At 43.7% G+C, this 20,913-nt stretch overlaps 2 long non-coding RNA genes across 3 annotated transcripts; both read right to left on the bottom strand.

Annotated features, from left to right (window-relative positions):
* Positions 1-538: 538 nt before the first annotated feature.
* LOC134094570 (uncharacterized) lies at positions 539-2,767 on the bottom strand. Its single transcript, XR_009940460.1, has 2 exons — positions 2,328-2,767; positions 539-2,175 (listed from the first exon to the last, which is right to left on the bottom strand). It is a non-coding gene; the product is annotated as an uncharacterized LOC134094570 (long non-coding RNA).
* Positions 2,768-2,809: 42 nt separating this feature from the next.
* Positions 2,810-5,199, bottom strand: LOC134094569 (uncharacterized). Of its 2 annotated transcripts, none has more exons than XR_009940459.1 (3): positions 3,997-5,199; positions 3,208-3,508; positions 2,810-3,017 (listed from the first exon to the last, which is right to left on the bottom strand). It is a non-coding gene; the product is annotated as an uncharacterized LOC134094569 (long non-coding RNA). The 2 variants fall into 2 exon arrangements; XR_009940458.1 differs by having other exon boundaries at positions 2,810-3,508; positions 3,997-4,686; positions 4,877-5,199.
* Positions 5,200-20,913: the final 15,714 nt, after the last annotated feature.

The raw sequence follows: 20,913 nt of genomic DNA, 5'->3' as shown, positions 1-20,913 counted from the left end.
ACATACTCTATATGATGTTTCCATGTAAGCCTTTCATCCATATACCCAAATATTTGATTTTTTTCTCTCTCCCAATTGGTTGATTATACAATAAGACTTTATAACTTCCTGGAATCTTCTTTCTGGTAAAAAAAAAAACATTAGGAATTGAGAATTTAAATCCCCAATCAATACCCCATTGTTCCAGTACTTGAATATCTCTTTGAATAGATTTTGTTTTTTGTTATATGCTATGTTGCATCCCCTTTTCCAAACAACAGCATCATCTGCATATAACAGTCCTTCATTTCTATGCCCTGATTTTTCAAATATATCAACAACCATAATATTGAATAATATGGGACTAATAACACTTCCCTGGGGAATTCCACTTTCAACCATAAATTCTTTACTAAGTTCATTGCCAACTTTAACTCTTATTGAACGTTGTGATAGAAAATCCTTAGAGCCACTGTGAACAAGCAAGGCCTTTTTAAATGAGCTGAACCCGATTGAACCCTATGGGCCTGATTAAGAAAGGAAACTGATAAAATATAGATTGGATGAGGTTCAACTTTATTGTTGTTACAATACTCAGAACAACCAGTACAACGAAATTGGACATACACCTTGAGATGTGAACAGTTAATGAAGCAATGAGATATTACTGTAGGCCAATTCACCTTTGGCTCAGCTGGTGATGCAATTTAAATAGCCCACTGTGGTCTTATTATGGCTATTGCTTTGGAGACTGGTCTAGGCCGATCTATGTCTGGATGGAACAAACAAGCACAACAAACAGCTGGACTGACAAATTATTAGTTGATTGTTTATTCATAATCAATGCCCTTTGATCAGGAAGATTTCCTGAAACAGAAGCAAAATATGGATTGTCTGGTCTGGCCCCTCTCCTCTCTTGCTCTCTTCCCTCCTTTTCTTCTCCTTCAGCTCAGCCTGATGGATCTTCTCCAGCTTCTTCCTGGTCTTCTCCTCCATCTGACTCCTCTTTTTAAGCTCGGCAGCTCGGATTTTCTCCTCCTTTTTAATTGCCTCAGCCCGGAGACGCGCCAGCTTTTCCTCCAACTTTGTGTCGATCTTCGCCTGCAGCTTCTTGTTCTGAACAATGACCTGTTCAAGGCAGCTGAAGCTCAGAGACTAAAAAAACAGAATATTGTCTCCCCATCGCTGTCAGCGTTGTCGCTCTATGTTTGAGTATGCCGTGGTGGTCCAAACGAATGTTCTCCTCTATTTTGCAGAGGTCGGCCTGCACCGCTGCCTCAGTCCTTTTTGTAGCCACTGCTGCCTGATGGTGGCAGCAGTCAGCGCCATTGACAGGGTGCTGTCTACGCTCTCTTGGGTCAATCTGATCCAGTTCTCAGACTCCCTCTTAGCGCGCTCTGGATCATTCAGCAGAATGTTGTCATAGTCATAATCACACTCCTGCCCCAGGAGAGAGACTATCCTCTGGTGTTCTTTTTAGCCAGAGGTAGGGCTAAGAGTTTCTGTCTCTCTATCGCTGTCAACGTTGTCGCTCTACGTTTGAGTATGACGTGGTGGTCCAAACGAATGTTCTCCTCTATTTTGCGGAGGTCGGCCTGTACCGCTGCCTCAGTCCTTGCTCTCTCCATGCCATGCCTCGGCCGATTGCTCCTTCTTGGCAAGGAACTGCACAAGGTTCTCGAGAGTGGCTCTCAATGCGTGCTCTCTGTATAATATAAAAGTATATATTGGTTAGAATTCCTGAAGCAGAAACAACATTTGGGCTGTGTGGTCTTGTCCCTCTCCTCTTTTGCTCGCCTCCACTGTGGTCTTATTATGGCTATTGCTTTGGAGACAGGTCTAGGCCTATCTATATCTGGATGGAACAAACAAGCACAACAAACAGCTGGACTCACTGACGAATTATTAGTTGATTGTTTATTCATCATCAATGCTATGTCCTTTGATCAGGAAGATTTCCTGAAACAGAAACAAAATATGGACTGTCTGGTCTGGCCCCTCTCCTCTTTTTTCTCCTGAGCTTCCCTCCTTTTCTTTTCCTTCAGCTCAGCTTTGTGGATCTTCTCCAGCTTCATCCTGGTCCTCCATCTGACTCTTCTTCCTCAGTTCGGCAGCTCTGATGTTCTCCTTTTTACAGTAATTGCCTCAGCTGGTGTTGGTGTTGACCTCTTGAGCAGGTCCGTCTGAAACAGAGACCTGAGGAAAACAGACAAATTGTTTTCTCAGTTTGCCACCGTGTTGGGTATAAATGTATAGTTGGTGTGTAAAAGTGATATTAGATAGATAAGATGGATGTGGTAAAAGTGATATTTAGCAGCAGTCAGCGCCATTGACAGGGTGCTGTCTACCCTCTCTTGGGTCCATCTGATCCAGTTCTCAGACTCCCTCTTAGCGCGCTCTGGATCATTCAGCAGAATGTTGTCATAGTCATAATCAAATTCCTGCTCCAGGAGAGAGACTATTCTCTGGTGCTCTTTTTAGCCAGAGGTAGGGCTAAGAGTTTCTGTCTCTCCATCGCTGTCAGCGCTGTCGCTCTACGTGTTGAGTATGACGTGGTGGTCCAAACGAATGTTCTCCTCTATTTTGCGGAGGTCGCCCTGCACCGCTGCCTCAGTCCTTTTTGTAGCCACTGCTGCTTGATGGTGGCAGCAGTCAGCGCCATTGACAGGGTGCTGTCTACGCTCTCTTGGGTCCATCTGATCCAGTTCTCAAACTCCCTCTTAGCGCGCTCTGGATCATTCAGCAGAATGTTGTCATAGTCATAATCAAATTCCTGCTCCAGGAGAGAGACTATCCTCTGGTGTTCTTTTTAGCCAGAAGTAGGGCTAAGAGTTTCTGTCTCTCCATCGCTGTCAGCATTGTCGCTCTACGTTTGAGTATGACGTGGTGGTCCAAACGAATGTTCTCCTCTATTTTGCGGAGGTCGGCCTGTACCGCTGCCTCAGTCCTTGCTCTCTCCATGCCATGCCTCGGCCGATTGCTCCTTCTTGGCAAGGAACTGCACAAGGTTCTCGAGAGTGGCTCTCAATGCGTGCTCTCTGTATAATATAAAAGTATATATTGGTTAGAATTCCTGAAGCAGAAACAACATTTGGGCTGTGTGGTCTTGTCCCTCTCCTCTTTTGCTCGCCTCCACTGTGGTCTTATTATGGCTATTGCTTTGGAGACAGGTCTAGGCCTATCTATATCTGGATGGAACAAACAAGCACAACAAACAGCTGGACTCACTGACGAATTATTAGTTGATTGTTTATTCATCATCAATGCTATGTCCTTTGATCAGGAAGATTTCCTGAAACAGAAACAAAATATGGACTGTCTGGTCTGGCCCCTCTCCTCTTTTTTCTCCTGAGCTTCCCTCCTTTTCTTTTCCTTCAGCTCAGCTTTGTGGATCTTCTCCAGCTTCATCCTGGTCCTCCATCTGACTCTTCTTCCTCAGTTCGGCAGCTCTGATGTTCTCCTTTTTACAGTAATTGCCTCAGCTGGTGTTGGTGTTGACCTCTTGAGCAGGTCCGTCTGAAACAGAGACCTGAGGAAAACAGACAAAGTGTTTTCTCAGTTTGCCACCGTGTTGGGTATAAATGTATAGTTGGTGTGTAAAAGTGATATTAGATAGATAGATTAGATAGATGTGGTAAAAGTGATATTTAGCAGCAGTCAGCGCCATTGACAGGGTGCTGTCTACGCTCTCTTGGGTCCATCTGATCCAGTTCTCAAACTCCCTCTTAGCGCGCTCTGGATCATTCAGCAGAATGTTGTCATAGTCATAATCAAACTCCTGCTCCAGGAGAGAGACTATCCTCTGGTGTTCTTTTTAGCCAGAGGTAGGGCTAAGAGTTTCTGTCTCTCCATCGCTGTCAGCGTTGTCGCTCTACGTGTTGAGTATGACGTGGTGGTCCAAACGAATGTTCTCCTCTATTTTGCGGAGGTCGGCCTGCACCGCTGCCTCAGTCCTTTTTGTAGCCACTGCTGCTTGATGGTGGCAGCAGTCAGCGCCATTGACAGGGTGCTGTCTACGCTCTCTTGGGTCCATCTGATCCAGTTCTCAGACTCCCTCTTAGCGCGCTCTGGATCATTCAGCAGAATGTTGTCATAGTCATAATCAAACTCCTGCTCCAGGAGAGAGACTATTCTCTGGTGCTCTTTTTAGCCAGAGGTAGGGCTAAGAGTTTCTGTCTCTCCATCGCTGTCAGCGCTGTCGCTCTACGTGTTGAGTATGACGTGGTGGTCCAAACGAATGTTCTCCTCTATTTTGCGGAGGTCGGCCTGCACCGCTGCCTCAGTCCTTTTTGTAGCCACTGCTGCTTGATGGTGGCAGCAGTCAGCGCCATTGACAGGGTGCTGTCTACGCTCTCTTGGGTCCATCTGATCCAGTTCTCAAACTCCCTCTTAGCGCGCTCTGGATCATTCAGCAGAATGTTGTCATAGTCATAATCAAATTCCTGCTCCAGGAGAGAGACTATCCTCTGGTGTTCTTTTTAGCCAGAGGTAGGGCTAAGAGTTTCTGTCTCTCCATCGCTGTCAGCATTGTCGCTCTACGTTTGAGTATGACGTGGTGGTCCAAACGAATGTTCTCCTCTATTTTGCGGAGGTCGGCCTGTACCGCTGCCTCAGTCCTTGCTCTCTCCATGCCATGCCTCGGCCGATTGCTCCTTCTTGGCAAGGAACTGCACAAGGTTCTCGAGAGTGGCTCTCAATGCGTGCTCTCTGTATAATATAAAAGTATATATTGGTTAGAATTCCTGAAGCAGAAACAACATTTGGGCTGTGTGGTCTTGTCCCTCTCCTCTTTTGCTCGCCTCCACTGTGGTCTTATTATGGCTATTGCTTTGGAGACAGGTCTAGGCCTATCTATATCTGGATGGAACAAACAAGCACAACAAACAGCTGGACTCACTGACGAATTATTAGTTGATTGTTTATTCATCATCAATGCTATGTCCTTTGATCAGGAAGATTTCCTGAAACAGAAACAAAATATGGACTGTCTGGTCTGGCCCCTCTCCTCTTTTTTCTCCTGAGCTTCCCTCCTTTTCTTTTCCTTCAGCTCAGCTTTGTGGATCTTCTCCAGCTTCATCCTGGTCCTCCATCTGACTCTTCTTCCTCAGTTCGGCAGCTCTGATGTTCTCCTTTTTACAGTAATTGCCTCAGCTGGTGTTGGTGTTGACCTCTTGAGCAGGTCCGTCTGAAACAGAGACCTGAGGAAAACAGACAAAGTGTTTTCTCAGTTTGCCACCGTGTTGGGTATAAATGTATAGTTGGTGTGTTAAAGTGATATTTAGCAGCAGTCAGCGCCATTGACAGGGTGCTGTCTACGCTCTCTTGGGTCCATCTGATCCAGTTCTCAAACTCCCTCTTAGCGCGCTCTGGATCATTCAGCAGAATGTTGTCATAGTCATAATCAAACTCCTGCTCCAGGAGAGAGACTATCCTCTGGTGTTCTTTTTAGCCAGAGGTAGGGCTAAGAGTTTCTGTCTCCATCGCTGTCAGCATTGTCGCTCTACGTTTGAGTATGACGTGGTGGTCCAAACGAATGTTCTCCTCTATTTTGCGGAGGTCGTTCTGCACCGCTGCCTCAGTCCTTGCTCTCTCCATGCCATGCCTCGGCCGATTGCTCCATCTTGGCAAGGAACTCCACAAGGTTCTCGAGAGTGGCTCTCATGGCGTGCTCTCTGTATAATATAAAAGTATATATTGGTTAGAATTCCTGAAGCAGAAACAACATTTGGGCTGTGTGGTCTTGTCCCTCTCCTCTTTTGCTCGCCTCCACTGTGGTCTTATTATGGCTATTGCTTTGGAGACAGGTCTAGGCCTATCTATATCTGGATGGAACAAACAAGCACAACAAACAGCTGGACTCACTGACGAATTATTAGTTGATTGTTTATTCATCATCAATGCTATGTCCTTTGATCAGGAAGATTTCCTGAAACAGAAACAAAATATGGACTGTCTGGTCTGGCCCCTCTCCTCTTTTGTTTTCCTCTCCAGTTTTTCAGCCTCTTTTTCTCTCTTTCTCCTTTTCTTTTCCTTCAACTCAGCTTTGTGGATCTTCTCCAGGTTCCTCCTGGTCCTCCATCTGACTCCTCTTCCTCAGTTCGGCATCTCTGATGTTCTCCTTTTTAATTGCCTCAGCCCAGACCCGCCATCTTTTCCTCAAACTTTGCATCAATCTTTGCCTGCAGGGTCCGGTTTTGAACAATGACCTGTTCAGCTTTCTGGCTGCTGAAGCTCAGAGATAAAAAAAAAAGCTCAGAGGTTAAATTGAACAGTAAACAATTTAAAAGTTGGTTACACTACATAAGGAGAATACTATTAAATAATTATAGGCCTAAACGCAAGAAACACTTCATAAACTAAATGCGTGTTGAAAAAAAATGTGCTTTAGACCCCTTTTGAAATAACCAAATCTATCACAGGAACGGACAGCACTGGGTAGCCTAACTCATTTCATCAACATGGAACCACTGCGGAAAGTTGAGAGTGGGAGAGGAGTTACAGTTATCTTTGGCTGATAGATGACCAAAGATCTTTGGCATAATGACTTCAGTTCGTAGACTTAGCGCAGTGACAGGGGGTATCCGCCGTTCATTCCGACATACCAGCACTCCGACATGGACGTCCAATTGTCGTAGTGGAGGCATGTCTCTTTATGGGAAAAAGTCCCACCACTCCGACATTTTTTTTTTTCATGGTCGCAGTGGCGGTATTTAACTTTTTTTTCAAACAACGTGCCATTCCGACATGAGGTCATTAATAGGCTATTAATATCATAACTATATCCAATTGTGTAAAATAATAAAGATTCACATTTAAAATGTCATTGTGAAGACTTCTTGATATGGTTATTTGTCTGTTGCGTGCGCGACTCGGGGAGGTGAAAGCAGTTCTGTACATGGCAAGTTCTCATTATTCGCGGACTAAGTGGAGCTAAATTAAGTTATTATGTTGCTGTCACTTCGTCTGTTTTATGGCCTAGAAGGTTGTATTTGGTATCTGTGGATAGCTCTAGCTCTCCTCTTTTATCTGACATGCAAGCCATACATTTTTGACCACAGTGTCACGAGTAAAGCAAACGAAAGTAGCGGTAGCCGAAGTTATGACATTCTTATTTGTTTGTCACTTCGTCTGTTTTTATAACACAAAAGGATCGATGTGTTTGGTATCAATGGAAAGCTCTGTTTCTCCTCTTTCATTTGATATGCGTGTCATGTCTGTGCGATGCCTGGTCCCGGAGTAATTCAAGCGAGAGCCGTGGCTGCGTGGGTGAACGCAGAGCAATATAGACTGTAAATATGATATACTTTGATTTAAATTCATGATTTTATTTTATTTTCATACTTGATCGTACAGACACGTGTCTAGTCTCGTTGGAAAGCCCCGGTTCTGTTCTTTCATGCAATATAGGTCTCATCTCGTTGTGACTAATAATCGCGGAGCAATGTAACAGAGAAGAATGGGTGTGTTTTTTGACGCACTTTGCGTCCGTCGGGCTCATAGGGTCCGTTAAATTGACTTGGAAAAAAATAGGATTTGTAAACTGTCGGAATGGGGGTACTAAAATGTGTCGGATTGGCAGCATGTCTAAATAGCAGCATGTCGAAATAGAGGCATGTCTAAATGGAAGCATGTCGTAGTGGTGGCATGTCTGAGTGGCAGCATGTAACCGTGACAGGGCTATCTAGCCTATCGAAAACCTTTATAGCTATATGCTAGTGATCGTGCTTTAAAAAGCAATATTAATAGTATTTTTTGACTATTATGGTATTATTTATTTTCTCTGTTTATTTTCATCGTGCTATTGATTGCATTGACATTTTAGTTTATTGTTGTTGCTATCTGTCATTTGGACAAAATCCTCTGCCTAATCTCTCACCATATTTGGAATACCATTGTCCCGTTTTGATAAGCAGAACTCATTGTTGTGCACTGTTCAAGTTTCAAATTGGCTTTACTACTGGATAAACAACATAATCTCCAATAGCTTAATTAACTAGCCTACAGTCTCAGTCTATAATTAAAATAATTAATAAGCTATTCCTTCTCCATATAGTCTGTCACAGTTCATATTGACAGCTGGTCGCTGTGGTCGTTTTGGTCGCTGTAGTTGCTCGTCCCCATTCAAAGTCGATTGCTTCAGGCAATTTTGCAGTTTTGGTCGCTCTTGGTCTGAACGCACAGTTACTACTATAATATAAGCCTTTGAAAAGACTTTTAAAAATAACGTGAGTTGCTAGCAACTGTAAATTAGTCTAGCCTTTAGAAAGGCTGGCTGTGACTTGCTAGCAACTGTAAATTAGACTAGCCTTTAGAAAGGCTGTGACTTGCTAACAAATTTTTTTTGGTCGCATGGTCGCCCAAGTTTTGACACTGGTTGCTGTGGTCGTTTTGGTCGCTGTAGTCGCTCCTCCCCATTCAAAGTCAATTGCTTCAAGCGATTTCGCAGCTTTGGTCGCTCTTGGTCTGAACGCAGTTACTACTAATATAATAAAATACAAAATAACGTGAGTTGCTAGCAACTGTAAATAAGTCTAGCCTTTAGAGAGGCTGTGACTTGCTAGCAACTGTAGATTAGCAGCCTTTCGAAAGGTGAACCTTTCATAGAATAAATATAGGCTATTATAAAATAATATAATGCAATATAAATGGCAATGAGCCTTTTAAAAGGCTGTTGGTTGTTCATGTTATGATGATAGCTTAAGCCCAAGGATACAAAAGACTGTATGAACACAGAGCAAGTTCTCAAGTTGAACTGTCTGAATGAGAGGAGAGTTGATACTGCAGGGGGTTTATATCATATTGGATTTTTCACTTGGATTTTAAAAAGTTCTCGTATCACCTGATTGGCTCATTCATGTTATGTTGATTCATCGACTAATCAGAGTGAGATGAGGATTCATCTGGGCGAGGCAAAAAAAACAAAACAGCTACACAGAGAGGCAGCGGGCGTGGTGATGGTATTTTTTTTAAAAATGTATGACGTCAACAGAGTAGTCGTTCAGATAGATAGCCGCTCATTCCCGCGAAAGCTTCACGGTGGACGGCAGACCTTGAGCAATTTCGCTGGAAATCCTCAACAAGGTAAATTTAAACTACCGTTGATGGCTTAGGCCTAAATTTATAGTTTATAGACAGGAACATTAACCAAATGCTTTTTTAACTTCTTGCAGTTTGGTAGAACCGGCTTACTAGTCCAAGAAAACATGGTGAAGAACTGAAGCTAATCCAGCTAAACCATTTCTGGTTAGAAGAACGTTTTTTTCTTGGTTAGGGGAACGTTACGAATGTTGCCCCATGGTCCCCCAGGAAAGTTTTCCTAACGGAAATAGAAAGTTTTTTTTTTTCCTGGTTATTTATTTTGGTTTAGCAGAACGTTCTCCTACCCTTTAGGGAACGTTACAATATTTGGTTGCATTAACGTTCCCTTAACCTCACAGCAACAACGTTGAAAGGGGGGGACGTAGATTTATCTTGACATCCAGATTAGCTCCGCTGATTTACATTCGCCGTCTGCGACGATTCATGTGGACATGGTGGGAGAGAGCGAACGATTAGATGATTAAGGCAATGATCTATGCACTACACATATATTTTTCACTTACCGTTAGTGTTTGCTAAACTGCGACGATGGCCAGTTACTTTCTGCAGCTAAGCTAAGCTTTTAAATGTGGATTAGGTCTAACACTTTCTTGTCTATGGTGTCCTTTTCCCCCATAATAAACGATTAAGTCAGATCGGTGGGGTATCCTACGAAGCAAGTTAGACAAATCTAGGTTATCTAGACATATCGAGGCTGCACAAAGCCTTAAAGGAATAGTTCGGAATTTTGGACATAGGACCTAATTTCCAACTTTACCGAGGTGATATAGGTCGGTGGAGACCGTTTTTATCGCGTTTAGCCCCTTCCTTCAGTTGCAGCGTCCCCCTTTGCTAACGCTGGTTTTGAGCTAACACATTTCTACGGTAACATCAGTCTGACATCAACAACAGTCTTACTCACTCCACCGCACACCCGAGACAAGTCAATTAAATCGTCGGACTATCGATATTATACATGTCCGTGTTGATAGAATAATTTTAGAAATAAAACTAACCTTGCAACTCAATGATTTATTACATTTTGAGGGACTAGTTTCTCAATATCAATCCGCCACTGCCATACAGGGAACAAAGTAGGCTATTGCAATGCGATGCAAGGTTCGTTTTATTTCTAACATGGTTCTATCAACACTAGGCATGTGCATCGATAGTCTGACGTTAAAATGTATTTGTTTCGGGTCTTCTGTGGAGTGTTTTCAGTGGCAGGCTGGATGTTACCGTTGACTTGCGTTATCTTGGCACCAGATTAGCACGAGATGAACGCTGCAACTCATAGGAAGGGCAGAAATTCACTGGAAATGGTCTTCACCGACCTATATCACCCAGACTGAGTTGAAAATGAGGTCCTGTCCAAAATTCCGAACTATTGCTTTAACTTGGGTATTAAGTTAAGTGATCCTACGACAGCAGGTATGTGATAAATTTGTCAAACTAGGCTTTCAGCTCAGACAGATGCATTTTGCCTGGTTTTGGCCTGTTTAGGCTGACAAAATACGGACGTAGCCTAGTCCCACATCGATTCGTCAAGGCTGGAATGCGCACGGAGCCATGGAATGTGGGTTTAGTGCCCACATAATTTGTTCATAGTTGGGCTAAAGTGTGGCGATTAATAGGCTTATTTTTTCTCCTCCGTGTAATGTTCTATTTAATTCATGACAATTGATTGATTGACTTAATGTTTTAAATAACATAGCCTACTGGATAAGATTTCAGATTCAGATTTCCACAAAAGTAGCCTAGACTATTTCATGATATATTTCAACATTATTTGCATTTTATTAAAATGTACTTTACATTTCCAAAGTGTTTCGGCACTTAGAGTGCATTTAGCCACAAGAGTATCCCGTCAAAATCCTGAAATGCGTTAAGACTGTTGAATTACGACTGCATCTGCTGGGGTAAAACTCAAAACAGCGTACTTCCGGCTTCCAGGCAGTTTAACCCCAGTTTAACTAGGAACCAGCTGATCCTGTCTCATTTCTGACACAGCAATCACGTTAAGCTTTGTGCGCAGCGGCGTGTTAAACTCCAAAACCTCCGTTTTAAGGAGCACGGTTTTAAATCGTAGCACAGCTAGCGCAATGCTAACTGACAGAGCAATTGGCCCAGTAAGTTTTCCACTGTATACTTATTGATGATGTTTAAGACGTTCCTTTCTGTGACTGAGAGCCTGCAAACATTTTTGCAGAGTGAAACAGTAGACCTTGCCAGAGCTGTGGAATATAAAGGAGCTGTGTGACACTCTCAAAAACATGCGCTCAGATTAAATGGCTGCAATGCTTTATGACAGTGTAAAGAAATGCTGTGCAGACAATCAGATTCCAGAGCCATGTGCAAGACAGAGACAGAAGCAGAAAAGGATGGATGATTATGTGGTGGAAGCTAGTGCATCAGCTGATCTTAGTGATGCAGATAAGCTTAAAAGGGCCCTCTATCTGCCTTGCCTTGACAGAATGGTAGCTGAAGTGGATAAGCGTTTTTCATCTGTCAATGGTCAAATTCTTCAAGGTGTTCAGGCATGTAGCCCTGAATCAGAAAATGTTCTCTGTGAGGAAGACCTCAGATGTCTGGCAGATCATTACAGTGTTGAACTTAAATGGGAGGAGGTTTTGGTTGCTAAAAATTACATAGCCTGCAAAAAGGAAACCCTTTCCATCGAGAATATACTGAGTGTCTTCAACTTGCTAGACAGTGTCATGTTCCCGAGTATGACAAAGCTCCTTCAAATTGCCCTAACCATCCCAGTCAATAGTCGCACTTGTGAAAGGTCTTTCAGTGTGTTGAGACGACTCCACACATTGCTTACATACACTAATGGGTCAGGATAGGCTTCACCACCTTGCCATACTGGCAGTTGAGTGGGACCAAGTTTGTACCTTTAATCAAAGTCAAGTGATAGACCGCTTTTCACAATTGAAAACCAGGTGTTACAGTCTCCTGCTTAAGAAATGAGTAGCCTAAGTAATGAGTTAAGCTTCAGTTTAATTCAATTTCATTTGTACAGTGCAATAGTCAGAGGTGGGCACAAATACATCAAAAACTATTTTGTTACAAAATACAAATACTGGCTTAGAAAATGTAACAAAATAAAATACAAAATACTGATGTGAAAAATTTATTTAATTAAAATACAAGTAATTAGTAATTAGAAAATACAAAAATACCCCCACAATAATCATGGTGTACCAACTTTTTAAATAAACTACAAGAAATCCTATTTTTTTATTGGCTGACAGAGGCCTAAATTCTTTACTTTGGGCTGAAGTAGCCTGGTCCTACCATACTCTCGTACATTCATAATGTACAAAGAGTCTGGCCACTTTCCATTGCCAAGCATGAATTTCCTTGAATGCGTATACTTTATTGTTTAAAACAATTGGATCTGCCCAGAGCCACTCAGATCTGCCATAACCAATCGCTATACGTTTGGTCGTGAGGAGACATGCTCAAACTAGCGACCTCAATATCATCGTTCTCAGCTACTCCTCTGTTCGCTGATTGGACCTGCACATTTTTGTTTTGAGAAAACCTGTAAATATACCGCAGGCCCAGACTACGTAGTGAAGTGAAATGAAAACTGAACGGAAGTACGTAGGAAGGCGGAGCCAGGCTACCTATGAAGTAGATCTAGTAAAAAAATTTAATCAGCATCCCATATCAATATAAACGATGATTGAACTGACAACAAGCAGGCTTTGCAACAGTGGAATCAACTGTGATAAAGCACCTCATGATTTTCCGTGTTCAATGAAAGTAGTACGACAGATTAAACAGGTTTTTGAATTGAACAGCATTTCCCTTTTTGTTCTATAAATGCATGTCTTTGCCTTCATACATGACTGACAACATCCTGTAAGGTGTCTCAATTAACAGAATTAATTAACTGGGTGGTGAAAACTCGAGACTGTTTCGCATCGGGGAGGTTTTTGCCTCAGTCTCCTCCATTATTTCTGCAGATCAGGATGCCTTGGTTGATCCCTTACATAAATCCTCATGTCAAAGGTTATGGTCATGGGGTTCATGTCATGTTCTCTCTCAGTGTCTTATCTGTATCGTTTTCAAATTTTAGTCTTGTTGCACTTGACACACCTGACAATTCAAGCTCCTGAAGTCAACTTTCAGACATGATCTTAGGAGATGATGATGACAACAGAAAAGACACATTTAATGCTTTTAAGTTGTCTACATGGTGACATAAAATCAAGGCTGGTTCTAGCCTGCTACATCTGGGTGGGCTGGAATAAAATAGCAAAGCAGTCAAATTGGATCAAAATGGACATAAACACATACGCATGTTGAGATGGGTGTTCAGGCCTACTGTATGTGTTTCAGAGCTAGACAACAATGAGGTTGAATTTACAGAATGTTTAAAGTACAGAGTGTGCTTAAAGATTGTAGTAGCGGTGTGGTCTTCATCAATTTAAAGCTTTTTAAAGTAATACACAGTTATGTACCAGACAGCTATCATTCCACTCAATGCCATCTCATCTACATCCAAGCTGGGCTTGAGCCCAAGAGACATCACCGGTCACCCTCCCTATTCTTACTGAGTTCTCCTAGGCAACAGGAAACCACAAAGAAAAAAAAAATAACGTACAAAACCACCAAGATTCTGACCTTTGGCTCCCAGACTATGATAAGCATAGTATATTGTCATGATTATAGGTAAGAGGCTATATTTAACTGAGTGATGAATTTTTGGCTAATTTGAGGGGGGAAATGAGAGATGTTTGTTAAGTATTTAAAGGGATAGTTCGGATTTTAAGACACGAAGTTGTATGGGTTCCCTGTCAGCAACGTAGTGCATCAGCACTGACTTACCCCCGACAGCGTCCTGTGAGCCGAGATCCAGCCGGTTTTTGATCGTTTTTGATGCCGGACTATTTTCTTCAGCAAGTTTCTGGGGTCACGAAAGTAAAGTGTTTTTCTTCTCAAAACCATATGCGTTCAACAGAGTGATATATTTGCACCACAAAAACGTTGTCCAGCTGTCAGTAGCGCGCAGTGATAGGAATCGCGAAAAATAAGTAAGTGATAACGAGGTTTGAATTTTTCCTGGACAACGTTTTTGTGGTGCAAATATATCACTCTGTTGAACGCATATGGTTTTGAGAAGAAAAACACTTTACTTTCGTGACCCCAGAAACTTGCCGGACTACTTTCTTCAGCATCAAAAACGATCTAAAACCGGCTGGATCTCGGCTCACAGGACGCTGTCGGGGGTAAGTCAGTGCTGATGCACTACGTTGCTGACAGGGAACCCATACAACTTCGTGTCTTAAAATCCGAACTATCCCTTTAAGTATTTGAAATACTCTAAATACAATCCCTGAAAATATTTTGTTACAAATTACATTTGATTTTTTCCAATCCTGCAAAATACAAATTACAAAATACACTAAAGTAATTAAATACGTATTTAAAATACATATAATTGAAATACTGCCCATGTCTGGCAATAGTAATGCCTCTTGGTAAGCAAGGAACACCCAAGAGCAACTGGTGCAAGTCAACACTCCCTTACTGTATGTACTGTAAACTTTGGGTAGATCCTTGACTCAGGGGACTTAACAAGGGGTCATGCAGGGGTCACACTCACTATCACACATTCACACACACACACACACACACACGTGTCACGGGGTGACTATGGCTGTGTCCAGAAGTCAAGCGTGCACGCTGGATAGTACCTTCTTTCCAGTAGCGTCTTAGTTAGCTTGCTCCTCACCCCGCGTACACACTGTCTCCGTCCGTCAACGGATCACGGAGGTTGGATCTGCTGTATGTGTATTTGCATACACGTGATCTGATTGGCTGACGGATCCGTCGCTGCCTGAAAAGTTGAACATTTCTCAACTTTCTTGACGGAGGCAACGGAGCTGAAGGGACGGACGGACCCACAATGCATTCCGAGTCTGCCCCATGCAAAGTGAATGAGATCCGTTGACGGACGTAGACAATGTGAACGCGGGGTCAGTATGCGTCCCTACCTACATTTGGACAGCACTAACTAGATGGCATCACCTGACTCGAGGAGGGGGGTGTGTTGACGATTTGCATGACGTGTGGAGCTTGACCTGCGCTGCGCAATGGATTATGGGATATCTGAGGGCAAAAAAGATGCATCGATGTATGCTTGGAAATCACGCCAAACGAAGTACCCAACTAGTGAGAGCGCTTGACTTTCGGACAGTCTATTCTGACGTAACTTCCGGGAAAATGCACACTGCCCAGCGTGCGTACTGATGTTTCAGACACAGCCTATGTGTGGTGGGGGGAGGAACTAAAGTTGGGCTAGCAGTAGCAGGAGGGACCGAATTGAGTAACGCAACTTCCGTGCCGGTTTGTAAACAGACCGGGATGACACATTAGAGCATGATTACCAGCAGCTGAATACACGAATTCTATCAGGACCGTGATTGGTAACTGTGCTAGATGGACTGCTTTATAACAAACACAGTAACCAGCAGAAGGACAGACGGGCACGGGGTGAAGAATCGGCGAGCTATTGGAGACAACCGGGAGCGGCGGAATAAGGAGGATATAGAATTAGAATTAGAATATATACTTTTTTGATCCCGTGAGGGAAATTCAGTTCTCTGCATTTAACCCAATTTAACCGAATTAGTGAACACACAGCACACAGTTAAAGGGATAATCCGGAGTGAAATGCACTTTAGATCAATTTTTCGGACTATTGGGAGTACATACGTTGAGTTGACACCAAAATCATGTCATTCGGATGTATTTTGAGAAAGTTCGAGCTCACCGTTTTTAGCCAAAACTCGTTAGCCTGGAGGTGACTCGGGCATGTCATTTCGCCGCTACAAAACGCTATTTTTATACCTCTTCTACTGTTCCAAACAACACTACACTTACGTGGTAGTGAGTAGAGGGTCCCTAAAGCCAAACCGAAGTATCCCCACGTCTTTATGTGGTCGGATAGAGAGTCCAGAATGAATTTAATCGAGTCAGTACCTTTCCGGAAATGTCGCTGTTGCAGCTAGCAACGTTTTCACAACACTTTACTAACATTTCCGGAAAGGTACGGACTCGATTAAATTCATTCTGGACTCTCTATCCGACCACATAAAGACGTGCTGATACTTCGGTTTGGCTTTAGGGAACCTCTACTCACTACCACGTAAGTGTAGTGTTGTTTGGAACAGTAGAAGAGGTATAAAAATAGCGTTTTGTAGCGGCGAAAGGACACGCCCCGGTCACTTCCAGGCTAACGAGTTTTGGCTAAAAACGGTGAGCGCGAACTTTCTCAAAATACATCCGAATGACATGATTTTGGTGTCAACTCAACGTATGTACTCCCAATAGTCCGAAAAATTGATCTAAAGTGCATTTCACTCCGGATTATCCCTTTAACACACAGTGAGGTGAATCACACAACCCAGAGCAGTGAGCTGCCTGCCCAACCAGCGGCGCTCGGGGAGCAGTGAGGGGTTAGGTGCCTTGCTCAAGGGCACTTCAGCCGTGGTGGACTGGTCGGGGATCGAACCGGCAACCCTCCAGTTACAAGCCCGATGCGCTAACCAGTACACCACGGCTGCCCCCAATTACTGCGGATATTACTGCGAGTGCGAGCTCTCTGACGATCAAGCTAAGTGTGTTGTGTTTGATTGTGAAACCGAAGATATTGCCGACGAATGACAACGTTGTGCGCTGTGAATACTGTGCTTGTTATCCTCCGCTACTCATTCTGCCCTGTCAGCTAAGGGACCTACAGCTGTGCTCTGGCTTGCCGACGTCTCGACGGTAGCCTACTGGTGGGGAAGCCTTGCTTGCTACAGCGCCGGAGGACTGTAGTTTGTTGCGGGTCACCGTGAGTCACTTTCTATTTGGCTAATAGCCTTGTTCGTGTTGCCGTGCCTTACATGTGCAGTGAGTCTCATCCACGTTTGTTTGCTGTGGTCCATGGCCGCTCCTTGAGTGTGAGATGTGTCCGAGTGTGCCCCTGTAGCCCTGTGTGTTGCACTCCAGCCCTAAATGTGACTCGGCGTCCGAAGACAAGCCCAGCCCTCACCGCATCAGTCAACCTGCGCTGCTGTCGTCAGACCCACGCTACAGTGTGAAGGACACCGGGAAGCTCGCCGCGTTGGATTGGTCATCGTGAGTCCTAGCTTGTGTGACCCTATGCTTGGTGGTGTTCAAGAGTGCAGTGTGTATTGTATTGAAGTGCCATGGTTGATGTGCTTTGTGCCAGAGCTGTGTGTGTGTGTGTGTGTGTGTGTGTGTGTGTGTGTGTGTGTACGAGTGGGCACACTCTTCCTTTTAACTTGTGACCTGTGTCCAGCCGACCAGTCTACTGCTGCCCTGCTTCCAGCGGAGACCTGTACGCCGTTCCTCTAAAAACAGAATCTATTGCACACAACAGTACTCTTGAAAACATGATCAGGGTGTGAAGTTCTTTTATTTTCTTCATTCACACCACACACACACCACAGTCACTGTGCGCATTAGCAACAAGTGTCTTCAATTTTGAGTCGTTGTGTGTAATAAATGATGCCAGGTGTGTTCATTGTGTTCAGTTATTGATGGCTGTGGCAATTGAGAATATGTCTTGCAACATGTGCAGCAAGGAAAATGTGCTTAGATTTATGAGAACAGAGGATTGTGTTTTGTGAATTGTGTCTTCATGTGAAATGTGTTTATGGTATTGAAAAATTATGGCTAGATTTAGTAAATGTGTTTAGACAACTGATCATTTGGTTTAAAGGATTGGCTTTTGTGTTTTAGCATTTGAGAAAAACTGTAATACAAAGCCTACAAAGAACAGTGCAGTGCATTTTCATGCACTGTAACAATAAGAAGCCTAGGAAGAAGATTTGGAAGAACAGTACAGTGCATTCTCATGTTGATGCACCTGGAGGAAACAGTCCCTGCACATGTGTGTGTTGCATGTGGCACAGCCAAACACCGTCTCATGCCGACGCTCCCGTTTGTAGCAGCTTTTGCACCTGCGGGCCTTGCCTGGAAGTCGCATGAATGTGTGGGTGAGCTTGTGCTTTTTGAGGTCGATGTCCATTGTAAGCCCACTCTCTCGGATCGCTTCCTGCTGGTGAAGCCATCGACCAATCCCTTGCCAAGCTCCAAGATAAACTCCTTCTATTGTGCGTTCATGCACATCGGACCTTCGGAAATTTCTGACCTCCGATAGCGGGAAAATGACATGAACGCTAGGTCGGGTTGGATTTTTTGCTCGGAGACTCGTGCGGAAGTTTTGTGCCCCGAGGTGTCCGACTTGACGTCACTATCATATTCTCCAACCACAACGGCCTCCCTTGCAACAACACAAGAGGTGAATTTCACTGTCCTTACGAATAGTCAAGGCAATTTGTCACTAAATTAACAACACAGATAGAAACACTCGTCCAAGACATTTTCCTTCTTGCTCAACCATACTAAGCAGTTGTATATAAGTATTTATGCGTTTCCTGTATTTATTTTCCGAACTGATCTCATGAACACACTTTTTTCGGAGGTCGGGACTTTTTAAAGGCGGGTCCTCCGAGGTTCCGAGCTGCATGAACGCACTATGTGTGTAACGGCGCAGTCACACGCTTGCGTCCGCCAACGTTCGTCCGTTGTTTTCCCATTCACTTTACATTGGCTGGACTTCATTTCATGCCGCACTGAATTGTGGGTCCGATGCGTTGCCTGAGATATGTTGTCTCCGCTAAAAAGTTGAGAAATGTTCAACGTTTGACGGATCGCGCAAGCGCCAGCCAATGAAATTCCGTGTATGCAAATTTTCGAACACTAACAAACCAATCAGTTCGCGTTTATGGAAATGTGACAAAATGAGGCACACGTTGGCGGACGCAAGCGTCTGACTGCACGGTAACGCTTCTTCCTCCCGACTTGTCATGTAGAGGACATCCTATACAAAATCCATGCATTGACCCGGCACACGTCCACAAACCATAAAATATATTTCCAGTACTTCTTGCTGGGACGAGAGGCTGCATATTTCTTTCGGAGCTGATCATGCACATCTACACCGTTCATGTGCTGGTTGTAGCAATGAATAGCCTCTGGTTGTGGCACGACTAACTTGTCTGTATCCACCTGACGTTCACAGGTCACCATCTGACGAGGATGTGGAAGACAGGTGTGAGCACTGATAACCACATTGTTGTCATTCCATGCTGTGACGGTGACACCGGCCCTCTGGAAAAAAATGCTGTCACCGTGGTTCCGCACCAGCAATTTCAACTCTACAACTCTTTTTTGCTTGATTTCCGTGGGGGCACCTTTTCTGTTTGACATTAGTGTTCCACAGGCATATATGTTCTCCGACAACAAACTCTCCATGAGGGGAATGCTTGTGAAAAAGCGGTCGAAGTAGACACAGTGATTAATGCCAATCAAATCTCTGGTCATATCATGCACGACCCTATATCCACACAACGGGCCCAGAACTTGATGCCAAACTTTTCTGGTTTAGCGGGCATGTACATCCTTAGCTCGGTTCTGCCTTTGAATCCCTTCATGGCCTCATCAATAGATATGTCACGGCCGTGTTGGTAACGAAGTTTAAAATTCTGGCGTGCCATATCGAAGACAGGAGCAACTTTAGCTACAGGATGATAATTAACATCAGCCCTCGTCAAACGCGCTGCAGCATTATTGCAGTGAAAGTACTGACACAACTTTTCGTACCTGTTCACTGTCATGGTCTGTAGAAAACCGCTGACGCCCAGGAAAGGATCAGTGGACCAGTAATCAACATACTCATGCTTCGCATTCACTCCCATCAAAACATTCAACCCAAAAAAGGCTCTCATCTCGGCCGCGTCAGTCGGAGACCAGAGGTTGTCAACTCGGTGTTCTTGAGTGCAGCGCTCCGCATTCAAGTTTGTTTCAGTAGCGATCTTCTGAAACATCGTTTCCTCGAAAAAGAGAGAAAAATAATCCAAAGGCGTAGCGGTTTCAACATTGAATGTCCCCTGCAACTTCGGTGCCGAATTCAGAGTAAACTCCGCGATTGTTTGGTCCCTTATAACGCGACTCATCATCATCCTCTGTTTCTGTCAGCTCGTAAGAAACATCTTCACTTTGCCTGTCTTCCTCCGAGGGCATAAAGTCATCCCCACTAGCAAACCCAGAAAAATGTGACTCATCAGAGTCACTGTCACCAAAGTTTTGAATAAAAAAGTCTGCTTCTTCCTGATTCCTAAATACACGCGCCGCCATTGTTTACTAACTTTCGCTGAGCCTCTATTTGCTCTGACGCTCTGAAGTAACTAGGGAGGTAACTCGTCTTTTTCTCCCCTCATAGTTCGACAAACTTCGGAAAACCCCGCGAAAATGTATCCCTTAGGTCAGTGGTTCTCAAACTTTTTCTTTCATTCCCCACTTTGATCAAGGGGGCTTTCTCGAGCCCCACCTGTCCATCATCGCTCTAAAAAAGTAGTAGGTCAAGCTCAAAATTTAAAATGTATTGACATAATGTCAGTTGCTAAATATAGGCTACATCAGTAGGCCTAACAAATAACATTTGACGACAGATTATCACTTCAAAAATAGAGAAAATAAAATTCTAAATCAATGACCAATAATGTCAGTTATTGACAAGGTGTCCATCCTTGCTTCAAAAAAAGCTGATTTCCAAAAATAAAGAAAAAGGGCCAACTATATGCTACCATTGTGTTATAAATGAAGGTTCACCAATCTCACAACTTCGTTCAAAATCTAATGTTACTGTCAGTGGCCTTGTCCACTTGCAAGACAAAACATGAGTGTTTCCTTTTGTCAAGCAGTTGTTCTTCGAGATCGCAAAACAGCAATTGTGTCGTTGAACAGATAGCCAAGATATCCTTC

Source organism: Sardina pilchardus, chromosome 10, assembly GCF_963854185.1.
Source record: "Sardina pilchardus chromosome 10, fSarPil1.1, whole genome shotgun sequence".
Lineage (NCBI taxonomy): Eukaryota > Metazoa > Chordata > Actinopteri > Clupeiformes > Clupeidae > Sardina > Sardina pilchardus.
Note: the sequence above shows the minus strand (reverse complement) of the source record. Positions and strands in the feature narration are given on the sequence as shown.